General features: G+C 38.6%; 1 long non-coding RNA gene across 2 annotated transcripts in view; it reads left to right on the top strand.

The window, feature by feature from the left end:
* The window catches only part of LOC119866698, a 33,550-nt gene extending 11,127 nt beyond the window's left edge, over window positions 1–22,423 (top strand). The window contains exons 2-3 of one of the 2 annotated variants that reach the window (XR_005380957.1): window positions 732–797; window positions 21,768–22,423. This is a non-coding gene — a long non-coding RNA (uncharacterized LOC119866698). Of the gene's footprint in view, window positions 1–731; window positions 798–14,890; window positions 15,048–21,767 lie in introns of those variants that run through there. The other variant, XR_005380958.1, reaches the window with a different exon arrangement.
* Window positions 22,424–22,656: the final 233 nt, after the last annotated feature.

The raw sequence follows: 22,656 nt of genomic DNA, 5'->3' as shown, positions 1-22,656 counted from the left end.
TCTCTCTGTTCATCACCCTGCTTGTGCGTGTGCACTCTCTTTCTCTCTCTCAAATAAATAAAATCTTAAAAAAAAAAAAAATAGAGTGTGTGGGAAATATGTGAAGTACTTGGGAAGTGATAGGAAGGTCAGGATGGCTAGAGAAGTCAAGTTACATAAGGCCTGTACCCTTTGTAAAGACTTTGACTTAAACACAGTTTGTTTGACATGAGAAACTAAAGGAGGCTTTTGAGGGGTAATTTCAAAGATACTATGAAGTATTACTTTATTACTTTGAATATTGTATTAAAAACTGAATTTAAGGGGTGCCTGGGTGGCTCAGTCAGCTAAATGTATGCCTCTGGCTCAGGTCATGATCCTGGAGTCCCAGGTTCAAGCCCTGCATCGGGCTTCCTGCTCAGGGAAGTGTCTACTTTTCCCCCTCCCTCTATCCCTCCCCCTGGCTTGTGCTCTCTCTCAAATAAATAAATAAAATCTTAAAAAAAGAAATAAAACTGGAGTTAAACATAGGGGTAGATGAGAGGGAAGATAGTGGGGTAGAAAGTGCTAGGACTCTGAACACCTGAACAGCACATGCATTGGCAGAAACTGCCTGAAGCAACTATTTTGGAACTCTGCAGTCTGTTAGAATGCTTGCAGCTACCAGGGAAAGGTTTGGCTGGTAAAATTGTGGTCAATTTTTATCTGTTTCAGCTTAGCATGGTAGTAATTATCTATGTCTCATCCTCCAGCCCTGTATGGCAGCCAACTATGGGGGACAAGAGGCCGCATCCCTGAAGCAGCTTAGGGAAGCCAAGGTGGGTAATAATGACCTTGTCCTCCAAATAATGTGATTCTGTGTTCTAATGGCTGATTACTGCTTCTGGTCATGGAGGTGCACCCAGAGGTGGGTACCCATTGTTGCAACCCCTACTGGCTGAAGTGGCTAATAGGGTTTAAAGGAACAGCACCAGGACTTTTCCCCCTCCAGTCTTACTTTTTCCCCCTTTTAGGAGCAGGCATTCAAGGCCAGCATATTCAGAAGTAACTGTGTATGGGACGATTTAGAAAGTCACCTTACATACTCTGGGAAAAACACGACCTCAGAAAAGACCTGAAAAGACCTTAAGCTCTCACCCTAGGCTGATCTTTGGCAAAGAGATGCTGTACAACAATTAAAAAAAAAAAAAAAAAAAAAAAAACTAAAAATCCTGGAGGAGGAAAGAATTTGATTTCCAGAGTTATCAAAATATATGACTCATATGTCCAGGTTTCAACAATAAAAAAAAAATATGAGGCATACAAACAAACAGGAAAGTATAATCCATTTAAAGGAACAAAATAAATCAACAGAAACTATCCCTAAGGAAGTCCAGATACTAGACAAAGACTTTAAAACAACTGTCTGAAAGATGCTCAAAGAGCTAAAGAAAGACATCAACAAAGAAAGGAAATTGATACATGAACAAAATGAGAATATCTATTAAAAAGCAAAATAGAAAGGAAATAAAAAATTTTCGCACTGAAAAACACAATAACTGACATGAAAAATTCACTAGAGTGGTTCAGAAGCAGATTTGGGCAGGCAAAGGAAAGAACCAGTAGGTTTTAAAGACACGACAATTGAAATTATTGGGTCTGAGGAACAAAAAAATCAAGGAAAAGTGAACAAAACCTAAGGGACCTATAGCACATCAAACAGACAAATATATGCAGTGGGGTGTCCCAGAAGGAGAAAAGAGAGTGAGACAGACAGATATAGAAAATATTTGAAGAGATAATGGCTGAAAAAATTATTTTTTTAAAAGATTCTATTTATTTATTTGAGAACACAGGAGAGCAAGGCATGCAGGGGTGGAGTGCACATGAGCCTGACAAGTGTGAGCCAGTGGGAGGGGCAGAAGGGAGAATAATAAGGACAAGCAGACTCTATGTTGAGCCTGGATTCCCACACAGAGCTCAATAACAGGACCCTGCAATCACAACCTGAGCCAAAATGATAAGTCAGCCACTCAAACAACTGAGCCACCCAGGCACCCCGATAAACTTCTCAAAGTTTGTGAAAGACATAAATTTACAAATTGAAGAAACTCAATGAGCTCCATGTAAGATAAACTAAGAGACCCACAGCAAGACACATAATCAAAGTGTCAAAAGCCAAAACAAAGAGAATCTTAAAAGCAGCAAAAGAGAAGCAGTTTTTCACATTTAAGAGATCCTCAATAATTTTATCAACTGATTGTTCAACCCTGGAGGCTATAAGGCAGTGGGTCATGTATTCAAAGTGCTGAAAGAAAAAAAAGAAAACTCAACCAAGAATTCTATGTCTAGCAAAAACCACCCGTCAAAAATTAGATATTAGGACACTTCCAGAGTAACAAAAATTCAGGGAGTTAATTATCATTATATCTGCTCCATAAGAAATGCTAAAAGGAGTCCCTCCAGTTGAAATGAAAGGACACTAGACAGTAACTCAAAACCATGTGAAGAAATAAAGATCTCTAGAAAGGTAAAATGGGCAACTTATAAAAGCTAGTATTATTTTAATATTGGTTTGCAATTCCATTCTTTATTTTCTACATGATTTAAAATAAAAATGCATAAAAACTAGTATTAAGCAATATCACTGCACTCACAATGTATAAAAAACTAATTTGTGATGTCAATAACAGAAGAGAGGACAAAACTATAGAAGCAGAGAGTTTGTGTGCTATTGAAATTAAGTTGGTATAAATTAGATTGTTAGATTACATAAATTAAATTATTAAAAAGAAATAAAAGTAAGGCCATTAATAGAGTGATTAATAATCCAAGCAAGAGATGAATGTGGCTCAGGTCAAGAGGGTTGCTGTGCAGGTGGTGGGTATGGTGAGATACTGGACATCTCCACTATAGCACTGACAGCATTTGCTGCTGGATTACATGTGGATTTTTACAGATCAACTGTGAGGAATGAGAGCAAAAGAACTATCAAAGATGACTACGGTTCTTGTCCAATGAAACAGGAAGAATGAAATTATTGATTGTTCAATTAGAGAACACCTCAGAAGTATCAGTCTGGAGGGTGGGAGATGGTGATGAACATCATCTCAAAGAGCATATTAGACATCCAAGTAGAATTATCAAGTAGACAATCAGGTATATGTATACTAGAAGGTCAAGCTGATGGAAAAATTTGGAAGTCACTTACAATCTGATGGTATTTGATTAAGTCTAGATGAGAACTTCTAAGAAGTAAGTATAAACAGAGAAGAGAATGGTCAAGGTAAGAGGTTAGGACACTTGAGAGTATAACAGATACAGAGATGTGAAAGAAACCACAAAGGAGGTGTTGAAGAAATGGTTGCATCAACAGAGTAGTATCCTAGAAGCCATGGGAAGCAAGTGTTTAAAAAAAGAAGGTAGCAAGGAAGGAATTAAGAAGAGTACCAAGAATTAGGTATGGGCTTTAGCAGTGTAGAGTTTATCAGTAACCTTGACAAAAGCTGTTTTGGTGGAACAGAGTAGGTAAAAGCCTCACTGGAATAGGAGAAAGAGAAAACTGGAAGAAGAGGGATTTGAGCCAGAGTGTAGAGTTAATATTTTTGCTAATTTTGGTTTGATTTTCCTGTTCAATATCAGAAATACTATGCTGATGTACAAGAATGATCCAGTCAAAAGGGAAGATTCAATGCAGACGGCAAGAGGCAAGAACTGCTGGAGCAGTGTCCTTGAGGGATTAGCAGGGACATGGGATCTAATGCACAGTGGAGGTCACACCTTAGCAGGGTTTGCAGGGACGATCTTCCCTAGTAACAGTAATAGTGGGAAGTTTTACGTCTATCTGCAGGAAGGCATGCAGGGGTGGGGTGCACATGAGCCTGACAAGTGTGAGCCAGTGGGAGGGGCAGAAGGGGGAATAATAAGGACAAGCAGACTCTATGTTGAGCCTGGATTCCCACACAGAGCTGCAGGAAGGCAGGTAGACGTAAAACTTCCCACTGAGTACTTTTCTAGTATCAGCAACCTCTAATAAGAGGCTACCCATTGAGGGTGCAAGTGCGGAGGAAGTGCTATAATCTGGGAAGAATAGTGTGGAATAGTAATGGAGTAGAAGAGTAACTGAACAAAGAGGTATAGTAGGTTTGCAGGCTGCACCAGGGTTTGCACCAAGGTTTGGGAGTCACAAATGTAAAGTGATGCCAAGAGATGATAAAGCCTGGCTCACAGTGCACAGTACTAACCTGCTATGATCATAGAACAGGACCATTTCTTGGTCGGTACTCTTGATTTTTCCTGACGGATGGATGGATGGATGGATATATCCATCACAGCTCACTACCTGTATCCGGGCTGAACCTAGGCATTCCTGGCCCCAACTACAGAGCTTTCCCATACCTCAGCATACCTGTCTGTAACCTAGAGTCCTGCAAAACCAAGCAAAAGAGCCTGATCTCTGACCTGTGCTGGATCCTACAATGTGACGATAGACAAGGCAGGCCCAGCTTCTGTCCTCATGGTGCTTAGTGCCTAACAGGGAGACAAACTCAGCCCAAATATACTTAACTAACCAAAATGTTGTAGGATGGGATGCTTCTTGGAAGGGAGAGATAACTAGCAAAAACTTCAATACACACAGGTGTGGTATAGGTAGGGGGGCTAAGATAGTGGCATAGTAGGAAGATCCTAGGTTCATGTCATCCTTTGAACACAACTAGATAACTATCAATTCATTCCAAATACCCAGAAATCAACCTGAAGACTGATAAAACAAACTCCACAACTAAAAGGAGAGAAGAAGCCACAGTGAAGAAGATAGGGAGTATGGAGATGTGGTTTGGGGGAGAAATGGATCATGGGTGCGGTGGAGGGCAGGGAGCTCTGGTCATGGGGAAAGGGGAGAGACAGGAGAATGTACAAGGGATTACACAAGAACATTTCCCCAAAGCCATTGGCTGGGCAAACAAGAGGAACTGATTTTCGTGAGTTCTTGCAAGCAGCAGGGCTTGAAGACTGGAGTTTTAGCAGTAGCCTGACTTGGCTGGGATGGAGCCCTCAGGGTGCTGCCCTCCTCCTGGAGAGAAGGCAGGCAAACAACCCCAGAGAGGGGGGGCAGGGCAGACAGCCTGGAAACAAGGATCTGAAGAACACCTAGGGCACACAGCAGGGAGATTATTCCCTCTTCTTGGAACAGATTCTTCTCCAAGGACAAAGGAGCCAGCAGGAGCTATTTTCCTCTTCTGCCTCTCAGCATAAACACAGAGTCACCTGTGGTAGGTAAGCAGCATAGCATGGACACTAGATGCCTAACCTTTTTATACCAAGTCCCACAATCCTACACTGTGGTGGTGGCTGCCCTTCTCAGTAAATCTTGCCTCAGTCCCAGAGCAGCAGGCCCCTTCCCAAGATAACCACCAAAAACCCCTGCCCACATCATGTCTCCCCACCAGAGAGTTCTACAGGGCCTCAGCTCTAATGGAAGTAGTATCAGATCTCATTTAACAAGCAAACCAGAGCACACCTAGTTAAAACTCACCATATACTGACCAAGGACCAAACATTGCCCACTGCAGGCAAGGAGGGCCTCTGCCGATGACTTGACCAAGGGATAAAACAGCTAAAACACAACAGCAGAGTGCACAGAGCACATACCAGAGACACTTCCTGAAGCATCAGGCCCTGGACACCATATAACCTCTTCTTTATAAAGCCTTCACTCTCAGGGCCAGGAAACATAACAGGCTTTTCAAACATAATAGAAGAAGGCAGAGAGTTAGACAAAATGCCAAGGCAGCAAGTCATCCCAAATGAAAGAACAAGGTAAGGTCACTGCCAGAGATCTAAGTGAAACAGATATAAGTGATGTACCTGATGGAGAATTTAAAGCAGCAATCATTAAGATACTTGCTGGACTTGAGAAAATAATGGAAGACTTCAGAGTTAAAAAAGTTAAAAAACAATCAGAGATTTCAGTATACACAGATTATTGTTGTCATGATATTTGCGATTAACTTAGTAACTATGTATAAGACTTTCTAATTTTCGTTAAATTTCCCCCTATTATTTTTTTACCATTTTTTAATCAGATTTGCCTGTGCTGGACATTTCATATAAATGGAATCATATAATATGTGGTCGTTTGTGATATGTAGCTTCTTTCATGTAGCATAGTTTAGCAGTTTCTAAAGTTCATCCATGTTGTAGCATGTATTGGTACTTCATTCCCTATTATTGCCAAATAGTAATTCATATTATGGATTTTTAAATTTTGTTTTATTTTACTTATTCATTTACCAGTTGAAGGGCATTTGAGCTTTTAGACTTGGGTCTTTGTGGATAATACTGCTATGAACATTTATGTATAAGTTTTTGACGATACCATTTCTTTTTAAGAGAAGAAAATTATACATATCTACAATTTGAATATATTTTTGGTTTTATTTCTATTTATCTTACTTTCTTATGATGGGATTTCAAAGCTTAATTTTTTATAGTGAAAAGGATGTATCTTTAGTAAAACTCCATTATTTATCTTAGTAAACTCCATTATTTGCCTGTTTTATCATTATACTACTTCCTTATAGATCATGCAAATCAATACTCCTACATCCTAAAGCAGAGTGGCAAAAAAAAAAAAAAAAGGTCAGATTACTTGATTAAAATGTATTATCCAGACCAGGAAAGCCTTGGCAAAGAAATAGAAGATATAAAGAACTAAATATAATCTTAGAACTGAAAATATATAATAACTGAAATTTAAAAGCCTAATAGATAGTCTCAACAGCATAATGGAGAAGACAGAAGCATCAGTGAACTTGCAGATAGAGCAATAGAAATTACCTAACCTGAACAATAAAGAGAAAATAGATTTTTAAAGAAATAAATAGAATCTCAGGGACCCACAGGATTTTAACAAAAGACTACTTCTTATTCCTCTTGCTAAGTACAACTAAACACCATGGTCATTATATATAAAACAAATACCTTGAAAGATACCAAGGAGGAGGCATAAGGCAAGGTATCTTAGGACCCAAGGACTGATATGACAATCTGTTTCCTGGTTTGTCTTTTTGCCTGATGCATCTAGACTGGTACTAGAGAAGCCAACAACCCAGAAACACCAATGGGAGCAAATTTAAAAAATGCTCCAACAGAAGCCAGCTCTCTCTAGCAAAAGTCCAGGAAAGGGGCAACCCTAGCAATGCAGAAACAATAGCTGCCAACCACAACCACACACCATGAGGGACAAAAAAACCTCCAACTGCCTTAGAAAGTCTTGACTTCTATCCCTTCCCAGCTTCAGTGTGGTATCCCTCCCTTTCCCATGCTGAGATGACATCAAGGAAGACCAATTAGGGACCCAGCACTTCCATCCCCAACTGGCAGTAAGGGATCCATACTGCTCCCCTCCTTGCAATGTCAGAGGAAGTGTCAGAAGGAATCCAAAAAAAAGCCAAAGTTTTCACCACCATTCTGGAGTAGTGAGGCCATTTCACCCTCCAGGGTCAGTGAGACCACACAGGAAACCTGAAATTCACCTCCACTCAGAAGTAATGAGGTTTCCCTTCCGCAGGGTGTCAAATGAGGCAATAGGGAACCTGGACTTCTATCTATACTTGTCAGTAAACAGAGGGTACTCCATTATGTCAAAGGAGATCTGCTAAAACACAAGTTTTATACAAGATCCACAATCTCATAACATAATACCCAAAATAAGATGAAAAAAAAAATTTCACCATACCAAGAACCAGGAAAATCTGAACTTGACTGAAAAAATACAGTCAACAGGATGGCTGGGTGCCTCAGTGGTTGAGCGCCTGCCTTTGGCCCAGGATGTGATTCTGTAGTCTAAGGATCGAGTCCCACGTCGGGCTCCCTGCATGGAGCTTGCTTCTCCCTCTGCCTGTGTTTCTGCCTCTTTGTCTCTCATGAATAAATAAATAAAATATTTTTTAAAAAAAGTGGAAATCCTAGAACTGAAAATATATAATAACTAAAATTTAAGAGCCCAATGGATAGTCTCAACAGCACAATAAAGAAGACAGAAGAAGAAAAAAAAAAAAAAGAAGACAGAAGAAAGCATCAGTAAACTTGAAGATAAAACAATAGAAATTACCCAATCTGAACAAAAAATAGAAAATAGATTTTTTGAAAAATAAACAGAACCTTAGGGAACTCTAGGACTTTAACAAAATAGCTAACATTTGGGTCACCTGAGTTGCAAAAGGAAAAGAGAAAGAAAGTGGAGCTGAAAAAATATTCCCATAAATAATGGCTGAAAAATTCCCAAATTTTGTAAAACATAACTGCAGATTCAAGAAGCTGATTAAACCCCAAAGACAATAAACTCAAAGACATTTACACCAAGATAATTCATTATCAAACTTAGAAAACTGAAGACAAAAATTTTTGCAAAGAGAAATGACACATTATCTGTTAAGAGAAAAACAATTTGAATAACAACAGATTTCTCATCAGAAACCAGAGAGGTCAAAAGGAAACTACAACTGTTTTTCAAGTGCTAAAATAAAAGAGCTGTCAGCTAGAGTTCTAATCCAGTGACAATATCCTTGAGGAATGAAAAGTAACCAAGATGTGCTCACAGGAAGGAAAGCTAAGAGAATTTATCATCAGCAGACTTACTTTAAAAGAATTAATAAAGGAAGCTATCTAATAGAAGGGAAATGATAAAAGAAGGAATATTGGAATATTAGGAAGGAAGAAAGAGCAACAGAGTACTGGGTGTTATCCTATATGTTGGCAAATTGAACTCCAATAAAAAAAATATTTAAAAGAGAAAGATCAAAAATATGAATAAATATAGTAGATTTTCCTTCTCTTGAATCCTTAAGTGATTTTTGACAGTTGAAGCAAAAAGTATACTATTGCCTTATATAATTCTCAATGTATGGAGAGGAAATATTAAAACAATTATAAATGGGGGAAGTTAAATGTAGCTTTCTACATTCAAACTGGTAAAATGTCTACATCAGTAAACTGATATATGTATAATGTAATACCTAAAGCAACCACTAACATACATAGAGAGATATGCTAAAAAATAATATATATAAATCAAAATGGAACTCTAAAAACTATTCAAGTATCCTACAAGAAGGCATGAAAGAGAAAATAGAAAAATGAAAAAACAGAATGGAAAATTAAAAAATAATATGGCATACCTAACCACTAAGATACCAAAAATTACATTAAATGGAAATGACTCACATACTGTATGATTTCATTTACATAAAATTATTGAAATGGTAAAGTTATAGAGATGGAGAATAGATTGATGGTTGTCAGGAGTAGAGATGGTATGGAGAAGTTGTTGCTGTTACCATAAAAGGGTAGCCCAAGGGAGATCTTTGTGGGAATTGAATAATCCTGTGTCTTAATTGTGATGATGGTTATACCTGTAATAAAATGACATATAACTATATATACACATTTCAGTCAACCCAGAAAGACACTTTGACCCCATTTACAGTTATTTCTCACTTCCACCCATAGCTCAAAGCAGCCAGTAATCTTTCTGTCTTCATAGATTTGCCTATTCTTGACATTTCATATAAACAGAATCATACAACATGGAGCCTTTTGTGTCTGGTTTCACTTATTTAGCATAATGTTTTTGAGGTTCGGTGATGTTTGAGCATATATCAGTACAACATTCCTTTGTATTCTAGTGTATGAACATACCATATATTTTTTTCCATTCACCAATTAGGGGACTTTTGGGTTTTATGACTAATGCTATTAGGGAAGTGGTCACAACAGTTTTCAGTGTGTCCATACAAGACAACAGGCAGAGCCCTTCACCTGGAAATAATTGCTAATGAGAAATACATGGGAACTAAATGGTGGGAAACCAGAATTCCCAGTGCTATAAGCAGACTCATGTCCCCATTTGTAAAACCTACAGAGTAGAACTGAACAGATACCAAGTTCCATGAATAGTATCTGTTTATCAACTCATCTAGCAGGGCTATAACAATGATAAAATGTATTGATTACTTATTTTGTGCCTGGCACCATGTTTAATTCCTTAAATAAATTATTTAATCCTCACGACAGCTCTATGAGGTATGTACTATTATTATCCCTGTTTTCCAGGTAGGAATACTGGGGTTGAGAAAGAAATAGTAATTTACCAAAAGACGGACAGTAAATAGTACAGCCTCTTAACCACCCTGCAGTAATGTTCTCCATTAAATGTTAAAACCTATCTGTGTGGAGGATCAAAAAATACCAGGCTAAGGAGTTTTGATTCTATTTTCTAGAACATGGAAATGCACTGAAGATTTTTGATCAGGGAAGTGACATCATCAGAACTGCACATTTCCCTGACGTTGCTAAGTCAGATAATTTGGAGGGAAGAGACTGTGATGACAGACCAGTGAGGTGGCTCTAAATATAGTTAAATCAAGAGTTCCTGAGAGCCTGACTTAGAGTAATGAAAATAGGAATTGAAAGGAAGGAAATTATTCCCCCCAAAATTTCAGAGGTAGACCCAAAATAACATAACAATAGGTTAATTGTGGAGGACAAGGAGATAGGTAATTTATTTAATCCTTTAAATGAATAATCTTTTGTAACTAAAGAATCCAGCACTGAGCACCGTTCAGAAAAACTTGCATGAAGCAGGAAGAGCAAAAATGACGAGTTGGCTCTTACTAAGTGCTTGTGGTGGCCTTGCTTAAAGGAGCCACTCATATTTTTAAGCCTAGCAAAATTATAGTGTCATTAACAACAATTCTCACAAGAGGAGAGAATGCTAAGTCAGGAATTGCATAAATCCGTTCCATTTTAACATACTTACTAAGGTCATAGAAAGACATCCAGGTGGTGATGTTCAAAAAGCAGTTATTAATGATTGGAGATTAGGAGACAGAGGTCAGAATAAGCAAGAGATTTTAGAAGCATTCAAGTCCAGGATGTAGCCTGTGTCTTGGAATTGCTGAAAGAATTGTGATAAAAGAAGATTACTGCTCATGTAATGAAATGAGCAAACTTTAGAAATTATATATTTATAGTTGTGATATAGATATATTTAGAAATTATATATTTATAGTTGTGATATCTTGTCCTATAATGGACAAGATAATCTAGGTCATGTTAAGATAACAGAAAGATCCCAAATCACAGTGGAATTTCACATTTCCATTAGTGGCTGATCAGACGAAACTGATCTAAATGTACTCTAAATTAAAATTCAAATGATTCTGATTTAAATGTTTTGAAGTCTATTACAGTCTTATGGAGAAATAGTATTATTGAAGTAGAATCCTACATATCCCAAGAATTTAAGCTGTACTAAATTAAAATTTATCATCCCAAGAATTTAAGCTATTCTAAATTAAAATTTATCATTTGACAAAACTTATTTTTTAATTCAGGACAAATTATTAAGTTATAATCACTTGGTCAGAACTGAATGAAAAAAAAATGGGCTTCTCTAAAAAATTTGCTTGTCGGAACACCTGGGTGGCTCAGTGGTTGGTCATCTGCCTTCAGCTCAGGGCATGATTCTGGGGTCCTGGAATTGAGTCCCACATTGGGTTCCCTTCATGGAGCCTGCTGCTCCCTCTGCCTATGTCTCTGCCTTTCTCTCACTCTCTCTGTGTCTCTCATGAATAAATAAATAAAATCTTTAAAAAAAAATTTGCTTGTCAGAGATAAATCACCTCTTCCATAAAGTCTTTAAGAGTGTTCAAAATATTGTTAAGGAATATATTTTATTTCCCATAAAAAGGAACAACTTCAGCATGAGTGAAAGAAAATGCAGTTATCCTCAAAATATGCATAACCAAGCTATGTTTAAGAGATGAATCAGTACACAAAATTATTCCTAAATACCTTGGCAGAACAATAAAGCAGTTTCTGCTTAAAATAATCAGGTAAGTAGACCCGAGGTTTATAATTTTCTCTCTCAATTGATAAGCAGTTCTTGGGATTTCAAATCAATTATTGGAAGCTGCCAGTGAAAAAGAGTGATTTGGTGTAAACTCCCCTGGTGCATTCTTAGCACCCTGCCACAGGAAGATATTTAGGTGCTTGAAGATTCCAATTTGCTATGAAACAATGACCCTGAAAAGTTTCAATCCATCCATGTGATCAGACTGTTAATTTTAAATGTTCAGAAGATCCTTATTGCTTAGAGGACACGGACATTTTTGAATAAAAGTACAATATGCAGAAGGATGTATTTAAGAGAGAAATAGGTTATTTTCTTAAGTGAGAAAAATACCTTGAAATTCTTTTAGACTGACTTGACATTTTTACCTTATGAAAAAAGGCATTTAGATATTGTCTCCAAATCGCAATTTTATTTTAATCCTTAGCACCAAATGCTATTATCAAGAACTTTCCTTTCCTATTAGAGAATATTTTTTAAAATCTCGAGCATGGTCTTTTTAACTCATTCTAAAAATGGAAATTTTTTAATTCAGTTTAAATTCCTAGTACACGTATCTTTAATGAACCACTTCCATAATGTTTAGTGTCTCTAGTGGCCCTTGATTTGTCTTAGAATTCTCTATTTCTGTTCTTTCCATCCTAGCACCCCTAATGAAATGAATGAATGTATAATCATAGACTGGAGTTTTAATCAAAGTTTGAAATTTAACTCTTAATTTTGCCTGAAAAACATCATGTCAAATTTATCTGTGTCTATACATGTCAAATTTATCTGTATCTATACTGTTTTATTGTAAAAATGGTTCAAATTACTTTTCATCAAATAAATTGAGATATATCATAATTGTCCCCCACAGTTTTCAAAATGTCCCTCTAAGCACACCAGAAGAGAATGTTTCTAACAAAAAGTGGAACATTTGTAAAGGTAAAGAAAAGAAGCAAGAGGGTGATGCTGCGAGTCCCTGCATGATCCAACACAATCTGGATGCCAACAGTGAGGTCCTATAAAGTATAGGCTCAGCCTCCCCAGTCTCAGACCAACAAGGGCCAAGGCTGACTGTCCATGGTCCTATCTGCTCTAGGGAGCCCTGGGACACCTGCATGCCCCTGAACTTCAGCCTTCCCTGTACTCTCTGCCCTGTAGACCAGTCTGTGTTTCAATCTGCTATTCTTGATCCATGCTCCATTTCTCATGTTCCACTTCTCAAAAAGACTCCACTTCTCAAAAAGGTTTATGCTTTACTTCCCCAAAAGACTGCCACAAGCACCCCATTGATTGGACTGAGCTAGCCCAGGCCTGCTTCAACCTGGTCAGACTCTGCCTGTTAAGAGTTCTACCAATGAGACTGTAGACTAAAGACAAGTTCAAAGTGAATAGTAACTGCCCTACCCCTTTCAACAAAACAGCAAGGAGGCCATCCTTTATTGAGAGCCTTCCCTGTATCTCACCTATTCCCTTCACAGTGAAGCCTCCTGCCTTTGCCCCATGAGCCCTGCAGTCTGTCACTCTGCATATAGTGGGTATGACAGCATGTACCAGATGGCCACAAGATTAGCTGGATTTGTGAGTGATTACCATTTAAGTTGCTGATGGGGAGAGGTAAACAGACAGCTAATGCAAGGAGCTGAATCCCAGGCTGAGAGATTGAGATTTACAAGAAAACTAATACAGATTTTTGAGAAGAAAAAAAGGACAAAAATGGCATTAAAGATGATACACTAGTAGCAGAATGTAATATAGACAGAGGATGGGAAAGACTAGAAAGAAATACAGCATGAAAACAGATCTGTAACAAACAAATCTTTAATAATTGGTCTGAATAAAATGGTAGTTCTGTAATGGAAACAAAAGATAAGATATATTTTAAAGAAAGAATCTCCCAATATTGCCACTCAATGAATTTTCCAAACACTGTTCTAAACACTGGAGAGAAAATGTATGAAGCAGGAACCATCTGATCTTCAGGAACCATCTCTATAAAGAGGATGATTAAGAATGTGAGGGGTATTGGTCATCACTTTATTCAACACAGATTCTCTAGCTTCCTCCTTTTGTGCCTTCCTCAGAGAGATTAGATACTCACCTCCTAGTCTCTCAAGTTGGTAATCTAGGTGATCTTATTTAGGCTAAGACAGTGTAAGGGAAGATCTAAAGGGGTACTTCTAAACACTTTTCCTTTTTTTATAAAAGAAACAAACGCAGCTAGTGCCACCCCTTCCTGCCTGGAACATGAAAGCAATACATGGAGCTAGCAGGAGGCAACAGTGTGAAAAAAGAAGATAGAAGAAGAATCCTTATAGCTGTATGAGCAGCTGGGCCAACCTGACAACCACCTAATTCTTGCTGTTACATGAGAAAAATTAACTTCATTCCTGATACCAACTGCTGGAAGAGAACTCTTTGTGGCAAAGCAACCAAATCTGACCCTGGAGGATTACAAAGAAAAGGAGTCTTTTAAAGAATATTGAGTAGGTCACAGGATCTATGAGAGGTCTAAAGAATGAGGTTCAAACTTAAGATTCCAGAAACAACATATAAAACCTTTCATAGAACTGGCCTAATGTTGGGGATCCCTGGGTGGCTCAGCGGCTCAGCACCTGCCTTTGGCCCAGGGCATGATCCTGGGGTTCTGGGATCGAGTCCTGCGTCAGGCTCCCGGCATGGAGCCTGCTTCTCCCTCTGCCTGTGTCTCTGCCTCTCTCTCTCTTTCTCTAAGTCTATCATAAATAAATAAATTAAAAAAAAAAAAAAGAACTGGCCTAATGAGAGGCACCTGGGTGGCTCAGTCAGTTAAGCATCTGCCTTTGGCTCAGGTCATAATCTTGGAGTCCTGGGATCAAGCCCAATATCGGGCTCCCTGCTCAGCAAGAAGCCTGCTTCTCCCTCTCCCTTTGCAGCCCCCCCTTTCTCCTCCCCTTCCCTCCCCTCATGCATTAACGCTCTCTCTCGCTCTCTCTCTTGCTCTCTCTCTCTCCCTCTCTCTCTTGGTCTCTCTCTCTCTCTTTCTCTAAGAACTGGCCTGATGAAGAAATCACATGCCTGCCACAGAGCCTGAATTGCCACAGCTTACATTCTTGCTGCTTTTCTACTAGGAGCACAACTATCCTGCAAATAAAACCAACCTAGGACAGTCACCTTTGCTGTCACTCTAACCAAAAAAATAAATTTCACAGGGAACCTGCTGGTCTACCTTGTTCACTTCCAACCTGTACAAGTGCCTGTGCCTTAAAGGGGGGAAAATGAAAAGAAACTATGTAGCTTGTTAGGTTCCACAGAAAGAAAGAATCTTTGCCCTATGAAGAGCCATAAAGTGGGTAATCTCCCAGATTCAAAAAGGGATTCAGATGCTAATAGGCTCGGATGCATTGCAAGTATACACTGTCTGGTGGGTTGTTTGCAAAAATGCTTACCAGCATGTATTCCTTCCCTATAGCCACACCCCATTACAATGTAATCTGTAAATCAAAAGGTGGTGTCTACTACCCACCCCTTGAATTTGGGCAGCTTTGATCAATAGAATGAGGCAGAAGTGACATTATCCCAACATCAAAACCTCAAGAGAACAGTTATACTCTGTTCTCCTGAGAATTCTATTATCCACTATATGAATAAACCTGGGCTGGCCTGCTAGATAATGAGAGAAACCTAGTCCAGGTGCTCTAGGCACCCCAGCCAACAGGCAACCAGCCCTCAGAAGCAGAGCCACCTACCTAACCATAGATGCATGAGTAAGCCCAGTCTAACCCAGAAGATCACTCACTTGAGCCCAGTCCAGCTGGCTCACCCAAAGATTTGTAAGTTCAGTAAGTGGCCATTTTAGCCACTAGCTTTGGGGTGATTATCTATGTAATGCAAAGCTAAAATAAGAAAAAAGAAGAAAATTATTAAATAAGATACTTTCAGGTGTAGAAGTGATTTGGAAAAGATAAAATAGGTTAATTTAGTAGAAGGTGATAAGGGTCACTCAATTTCTCAGGGAAGTCCTCTCTAAGAAGGGGACATTTAAGATGAAACTTAAATCTGAAGGACAAGAAAATACTATTCAAAGATATAGAAGAAATGTATTCCAAACAGAAAGGACAGCAAGTGCAAAGGCCCTGAGACAGAAATGAGGCTAATATGGCTGGAAAATATAAACAAAGTAGACAGTAAAGAAAGGTGACATCAGAGGAATAGAAAGAGATCAGATTGTTTACGTCTAGACCATGGTAAAGAGTTTGGAGTTTATTTACTAAGTAATCTTATTTACATTTTAGAGAATTCACTCTGGTTACTATGAGAAGGATGTTAGAATTGCTGTAGAGTCTGAAGCCTTGTCAGGTAGTTACTACAGTAGTGATGGGAAGTCTTTGTACCTTCTGCTCAATTTTGTCATGAATCTTAAACTACTCTAAAAAATGAAGTCTACTTTTTAAGATTGGGGGAAAATGAAAGAATGGATCTTTAAGAGATCAGTAGGAGAAGGAGAAAGAGAAGCAGGCAGGGAGAAAGTCAACAGCACCTGACACTTAATGCCAAGCCCAGCCTCCAGAGTCATTGGGCCTCCGTAGGAAGCAGTGTTGTGGAATGGAAACAGTGGGGACTTCAGAATCATTCAGACCTGGAACTGGATCTAAAGGCTACCACATTTAACTGTGCACTACGGTGAATTACATACCCCTCTGAGCCTCCCTATCTTCTATAAAATAGAAATAAAAATAACTATGTCATAGGCTGCTGTCACAGTTCAATGAGTAGCATGTGAAAAATGCCTAGCCAAGTCCTTTTTAAATGGTAGACTTTTGAGAAATGTTTATTTAATTCCCTTACATTTTACTTCTCAGATGGAAGATCCAGTATCTGAATAAAAACTAAACACCAAGGGACATTGAAATCAAAGTAGACCTATGTTAGAGCTATTATAAAGTCGGCAACCTTCTTTCTTCCTGTAAATCTCACTTGATAGCCTGTCCCCCCGGTACTGTCAGTTACCTACACCTACAGGCTGTGACACTGACTTGAGACCTAACATTATAAAACTTCGGACTAAGCTGAAATGTCAGTTTGTGTCCTTTTCTGTCACCAAAGCCCATTATCCAGTTCCTTCTTGGGTCCTGCCTCCTGCCATTGTGAGATCCTAACACTGCAGCTACTTTCCTAAACTCCAGCCCAACTACTTGCTCTAATCTCCCGAAAGTGCTTCCTGTACCAGTCTGGATTCTGAGCCCACCCAGCTCTGAACCACAGTGCCATGATTAATGTTCTCTGGGTCCCTCTCAGTCCCATACTGGTCTCTCCTAATGCTTCTCCATTCTTGTATTTGCTTTTTCACACCCAACTTCCCACCATATGCTCAGAACCAATTGCACTCCTCTGTGACAGCCCATCCTGAAAGTCATGTCCACTGCAGATGCATTGTTTCTGGAAGAATGCTTCTTTAATCTTTACAGCACAAAGTATTCAGCATTGAATACTTTGGCTTTCCATCCCAGGGAATAATTTAAACTAAAAGATGCTCCATAATCTGCAGCTATATTCACAGCATAAAGTTACAAGCTGATCTGCCAATAGATATTAAATTCCTTATCAAAGGTGGATTAACTCTACTCTAAATGTAATTCAAAAATAGCAATGGCCATAAGGCAACATGATGGGGACAGCTTTGCTTTGTAGGAGGAGAAGTTTGCAAGACAGGATTTAAAATGGACTAAACTTAACAGTATGAAATGGCATTTTTGCTGTAATTTTAAGCTTTGTAAGTAGAATTTATAAATGTATCTGAGGAGGAAAAAAAAAACCCTGAGAAGGCTAAAGAAAAAAAATACATTTGAAAATACAAAAAAGAAAGAGATCTTTCCATGGAGTCACAGAAATTAGAAATGGAAAACGTCCTTAGGCCAGCTTGTTCATTTCCCTGCCAGCATAGCTCACTCTCAAGGTTTGTCTAGTCTAATTTTAGATGACCTAAGAGTTTTGGCTTCAGGCACTTCATTTGGAAAACTATTCCACTAACAAACTTCCATAAGTTGTCTCCCCTTCCAGTTCTTCAGCCTAAATTTCCAACCTTCCAGGAGGTTCCAAAGGCTTTCCTTCCCTGGCTGCGCCATCTAGATAAAGTACTAGAAAGAGAATTTCTTCTTTCTTGTCAGGTCTACCTTTAAAATACCTGAGAAAGGTAAGAATGAGACCTCATCAAAACCAGGATCGGCATTCTCTAAAGATCCCTGTGCTAGAACAGGAGAACTCAAGTACTGGTTTCCCTGTTTTCATTATTACAAATCATACCAGAGGCTTAAGTATGTCTAAGTTACATTTTGCTTCCCACTGTCCAAATAGTTCATTGAAACATATAATAAACCCTATCAACTATTAAATGGCTAACACATACCAGTCATTAAGCTTTATATGAATTGGTTTATATGAATTGACTCTGACCTTACAACCACCCCTGCACGCACAGCAGTTAGTCCTCTCATTCTGCATACAAGGAAACTGAGACTTGTCTTGGGTCCCGTGGCCATTTAAACACACATTGGAGCCAATATTTCAGTTACCATCTGGCTCAAACCATTGCTTTTTCTGCAGCCCTCTGCTGTTACTGCTGCACCATTGTCAGAGAATATTAACAGCTGGTCTTGGGCTCTCCAAGTCTAAACAGAATCCAAGCAGAATGTGAAGATAAGAATGAAGCAGAACACTGCACTTCTCAGGAGATAGCCTGCCTCTAAGACTTCTGGAGACAGGCTCAGAGAGAAGTAGGTAAACATTGTAGGTCCATGTGTGCAGACCAATTTTAAGGAAGGGGTAAGTGAATGGAGTTAACTTGTTGGAACAAGGAACCTAGATTCAGAGGCTATGGGAATACCAGAGTATGGAGTGGCATCTAAAGTTCCCAGCTTCCCTAACTGGGGAGTGAGCAAGATCAAGGAGCAGCAGTTCCCGATACTTAGCAACCACACTTACATTGCTGATCATTCCATGGGGCTTCAGGATCCTGGATCTATCCAAGGCTTTGAATCAGAATCTGAACAGACTTATGGGACTGGGAAGCTGACCCAAACCCTAAGAGGAATAGTAGGATTCATTCCTGCAGCTGACTCAATAATCCCAAACACCCCAGATTAACAAAGAATGAAGATATGCCACGAGTCACCAAAGCCTTCCATAACCAAAGTGACAAGGGAGGAGCACATCTGCCCAAGAAGGTGAGTCAATAACATTTCCCTGCTCTTGGACCTTCAGAATTAGTCCTACATTTCAAATTATTGAATCTTTATGGGTAAAACCTGCTGACTAGACTCAACATTAGTTTTCTTAGTTTTCTCCTTCATTTGGAGGGAAACGTTGAGAATAATCAAAGAAGCCTGACTGTAACTACTGATTTGCAGCTGTGTGTCTACTGAGATAACACAAGTGGAAATCTGGACACTTCAAGCCCCTGACTTCACTTTCCTAGACAAAAGCTATGTTGATTAGATTGGCAGTTCTTGAAACAACACACCAACACAGCTCTTCAAACTTGCTGCAGATTTTGAATTAGAACTCTCATTAACTATATATCCAACCTTCAGAATAAAACATGGGAACAAAGAAAATTGGAAAGTTAATTAAAAATCTGTTTATTTGGGGAAATTATTTCATTTCCCTCACTTTTCAAGGGACAATAAATCTCTTCTAAGAAGCACATGAGCAGACATGAGTTGGAATCTCAGCCCTGTGGCTTATAGCATGTAAAACTTGTGTTGAGACATTTAACTTTGCTGGACTATTTGGTCGGCTGAAAAATGTCTACACTAATACCACACTCACAGTTTGCTGTGAGAATCAAAGGAGGTAATTTGCTTAGCACAGTGTCTCATGCTTAACAAATGCTAGAGTCCTTCGATTCATTAGGCAAAAGAACAGAGCAGCTCGTTTTGTGAAGCCATAACATAAGATACTTTTATTTGAAAGGAACCACAGTATCCTGGGACCCTTGTTAGAAATTTAAAAATACTTCACTTCCAGAGCAAAAATCCAAGGTAAAAGAAATGAAAACCAGAATTAGTTTTCTAAACTTTCAACTAATTTTTGTCAACTAATACTCTTTAAGAAAATATTTGATTCCTCTGAGCCATTTTTCACTCTATATTTAGAAAATATTTCAATGCTTCCAACTTTTCCTTTCTGAAAATGTCTACCAACTTTCTCATCAATGGAATTTATCCAAGTCTGAGGTTATCAATGTACCATGTGAAAAGCCAATGGAGTACACTGACAAAAGTGCATAGTTTGACAATGGACACAACCTGGATTTGAGCCCCACCTCTGTGCTTTCCAGCTATGTGTCCTGAATAATTATACAGTCTAAGTCTCTACCACCTCATATACCATATGGTTATCATCATATCTATCTTATAGCTTTATTTTGAGGATTTATGAGATAAAATAGCATAACACTGAATAAGAAGAAATCATGTTAGCCTTAAGTAAGCAATTCATAACACATAGGACTGCTCCATAACATACTTACTATGTAAGAAGGAAATATGAAGTGCATAAATACTGTTTTCTATCTGCTAAACTAAACTAGATAAAGCTATCAGAATTATAGCCATGATTGAAACAGAGATCTTATTATGAATATTGTTTTCATTATTAGATTCTAAAAGAGTACAGCAACTATAAGAGACAAAATGATGCTGGGCCATGAATCTCCTCAGGGTAATAAAATTCTATAGATTGACAAACATGCACACAGAAACACACATATATGAGTGCATGTAAAACTGGTGAACTATGATGAGCTCTGGGGATTGTACTCATGTCATTTTCCTGGTTTTGATATTGTACTCTAGCTATTTAAGATTTAAATGTTAAGTAACATTTAAGATGTTACTATTGGAGCACGCTGGGAGAAGGGGACTTCTTTCTACTATTTTTGTAATTTTCTATGAATCTTTAATTATTTCAGATTAAAAGTTTTTAAAAAGGAAATGTGAGTTTAATAATACATTATTTGTTATTTTGTGTAAGCGAAAAAGTACTTATTTATATAAGGAAAACCACATAGACCATAAACTTGGAATGCAGATTCATTATTTCTAGCATTTATCTTTTAGTCACTCAAGGACAGTAACATTTTCTCCCTAACGTGGAAGTCATGTATGAAGGACTGACATTTTTTACACCAAAAATAAGCAGTTTTTCCCCATAACTCTGATAGTTTTCTTTTATTTAAAGTTTTCGTTTCATATTTAAAATTGTAGAATAGTAGATAGAGCAACTACAGCATTATAAAGAAATCTAAAACATATTCTGATTGATGAATGTAATCAAGACTGGATTTCAGAAGTGGCTATCAAATTTAGCTTTTGGCTATTGATAACACTGTCCACACCTAGGATTGCCTCACCACCTTATTCCTGTTGGCCAGAGCTGTAGGGACTCTTATCTAGGAACAAAGTCCATGAATTTCCGGACCCAAAGTGGAAAGAGATTAACTCTTGTTCTCAAATAAGTCACTTCCCCATGTTTTTACTTCCAGACTTTTAACATTTTCCCTGCAGTTTTGGATAGGACCAGACCTGTTGCATGTCTGTGACAAAGGTGATTTATTACATTCAGATTCAGTCAAAATGGGAACCCGCAGGTTGGAATCTCTTCCTTGTGACCTATATGACATCATTTTTTTTAATTTAGCTGACAATGATTCTGCTAATATCTAATATACTTTTGAAGAATGTCTTTAATGCATGAGAAGAGGACCAATGTAAATTAAATTGTCATTAAGTAACACGAGAGAAGTACAAATATACACTTCTGTGGCTGCTAATAAAGTTGTTAAGTGAGCAGATGTTGCAAGGCTGATTATCAGCATTAATCAGTGGTAAGAGTCTAATGTATTCACTCATTTTACTTTTTTCCTTAGGACACATAAATAGCACATAGGCTGGGACCTCTCTAAGGCAGGAAAGAGTGATGGAGAAAATAGTGTCTTCCTTCTCCCTGCTTTTACCCTCGGGTGAAAAAGAACTCCTCTCCCACCAGTTAATCGTAATGCTATGGATTTGGACATTATCTATGCTTCCAGTGATCAAGTACCCTGCTGTTTCCAGACATCTCTATAGCTTTTCTGCATTTCAGTAGCTTTGTTATGTCAAGGAACAACTAATCGAGGACCCTTAAATTCCAAGTCATCATAAGACCATCCTCATGAAGTGAAGGAATTGCTTTTGCAGAATTCCTGAGTCATTACGCATTCACTTCTTCAATTCATCTAAAGTTGGATGACTCATTGGCTGAGGACAAGGTCCATAGCCCAGATGTAAGAAAGTTCTGATTCATTTTGAGCCAAACTGATCCACAAAATGTCCTCTCTTTTATCTAAGTTCTGTACTTGACAGCAAGGGGATGTTCAATGTAAATTGTGGAAATGTCCCCCAAAGTGGCCTTTGATGGGGAACCACTGGATGGGGGTAGCTGTTGCTTCAAATTCTAGGCAGGAGGGCAAGCACTAAACACAAAGGAGGCCTGAAAATAAGTGAGAGGGCCCAAACATCTGGTTGGAGTGTTTTGTTTTGTTTTGTTTTGTTTTAATTTATGATAGTCAGAGAGAGAGAGAGAGAGAGGCAGAGACACAGGCAGAGGGAGAAGCAGGCTCCGTGCACCAGGAGCCTGATGTGGGATTCGATCCCAGGTCTCCAGGATGGCACCCTGGGCCAAAGGCAGGTGCCAAACCGATGCGCCACCCAGGGATCCCTGGTTGGAGTTTTGAGCAAATTTCTAGTTCCTGGCTGAGCCAGCCTGGACTGCAAAAT

The sequence above is a fragment of the Canis lupus genome, chromosome 29 (genome assembly GCF_011100685.1).
Source record: "Canis lupus familiaris isolate Mischka breed German Shepherd chromosome 29, alternate assembly UU_Cfam_GSD_1.0, whole genome shotgun sequence".
NCBI classification, from domain to species: Eukaryota; Metazoa; Chordata; class Mammalia; order Carnivora; family Canidae; genus Canis; species Canis lupus.
This window is presented reverse-complemented; position numbering and strand designations above follow the sequence as displayed.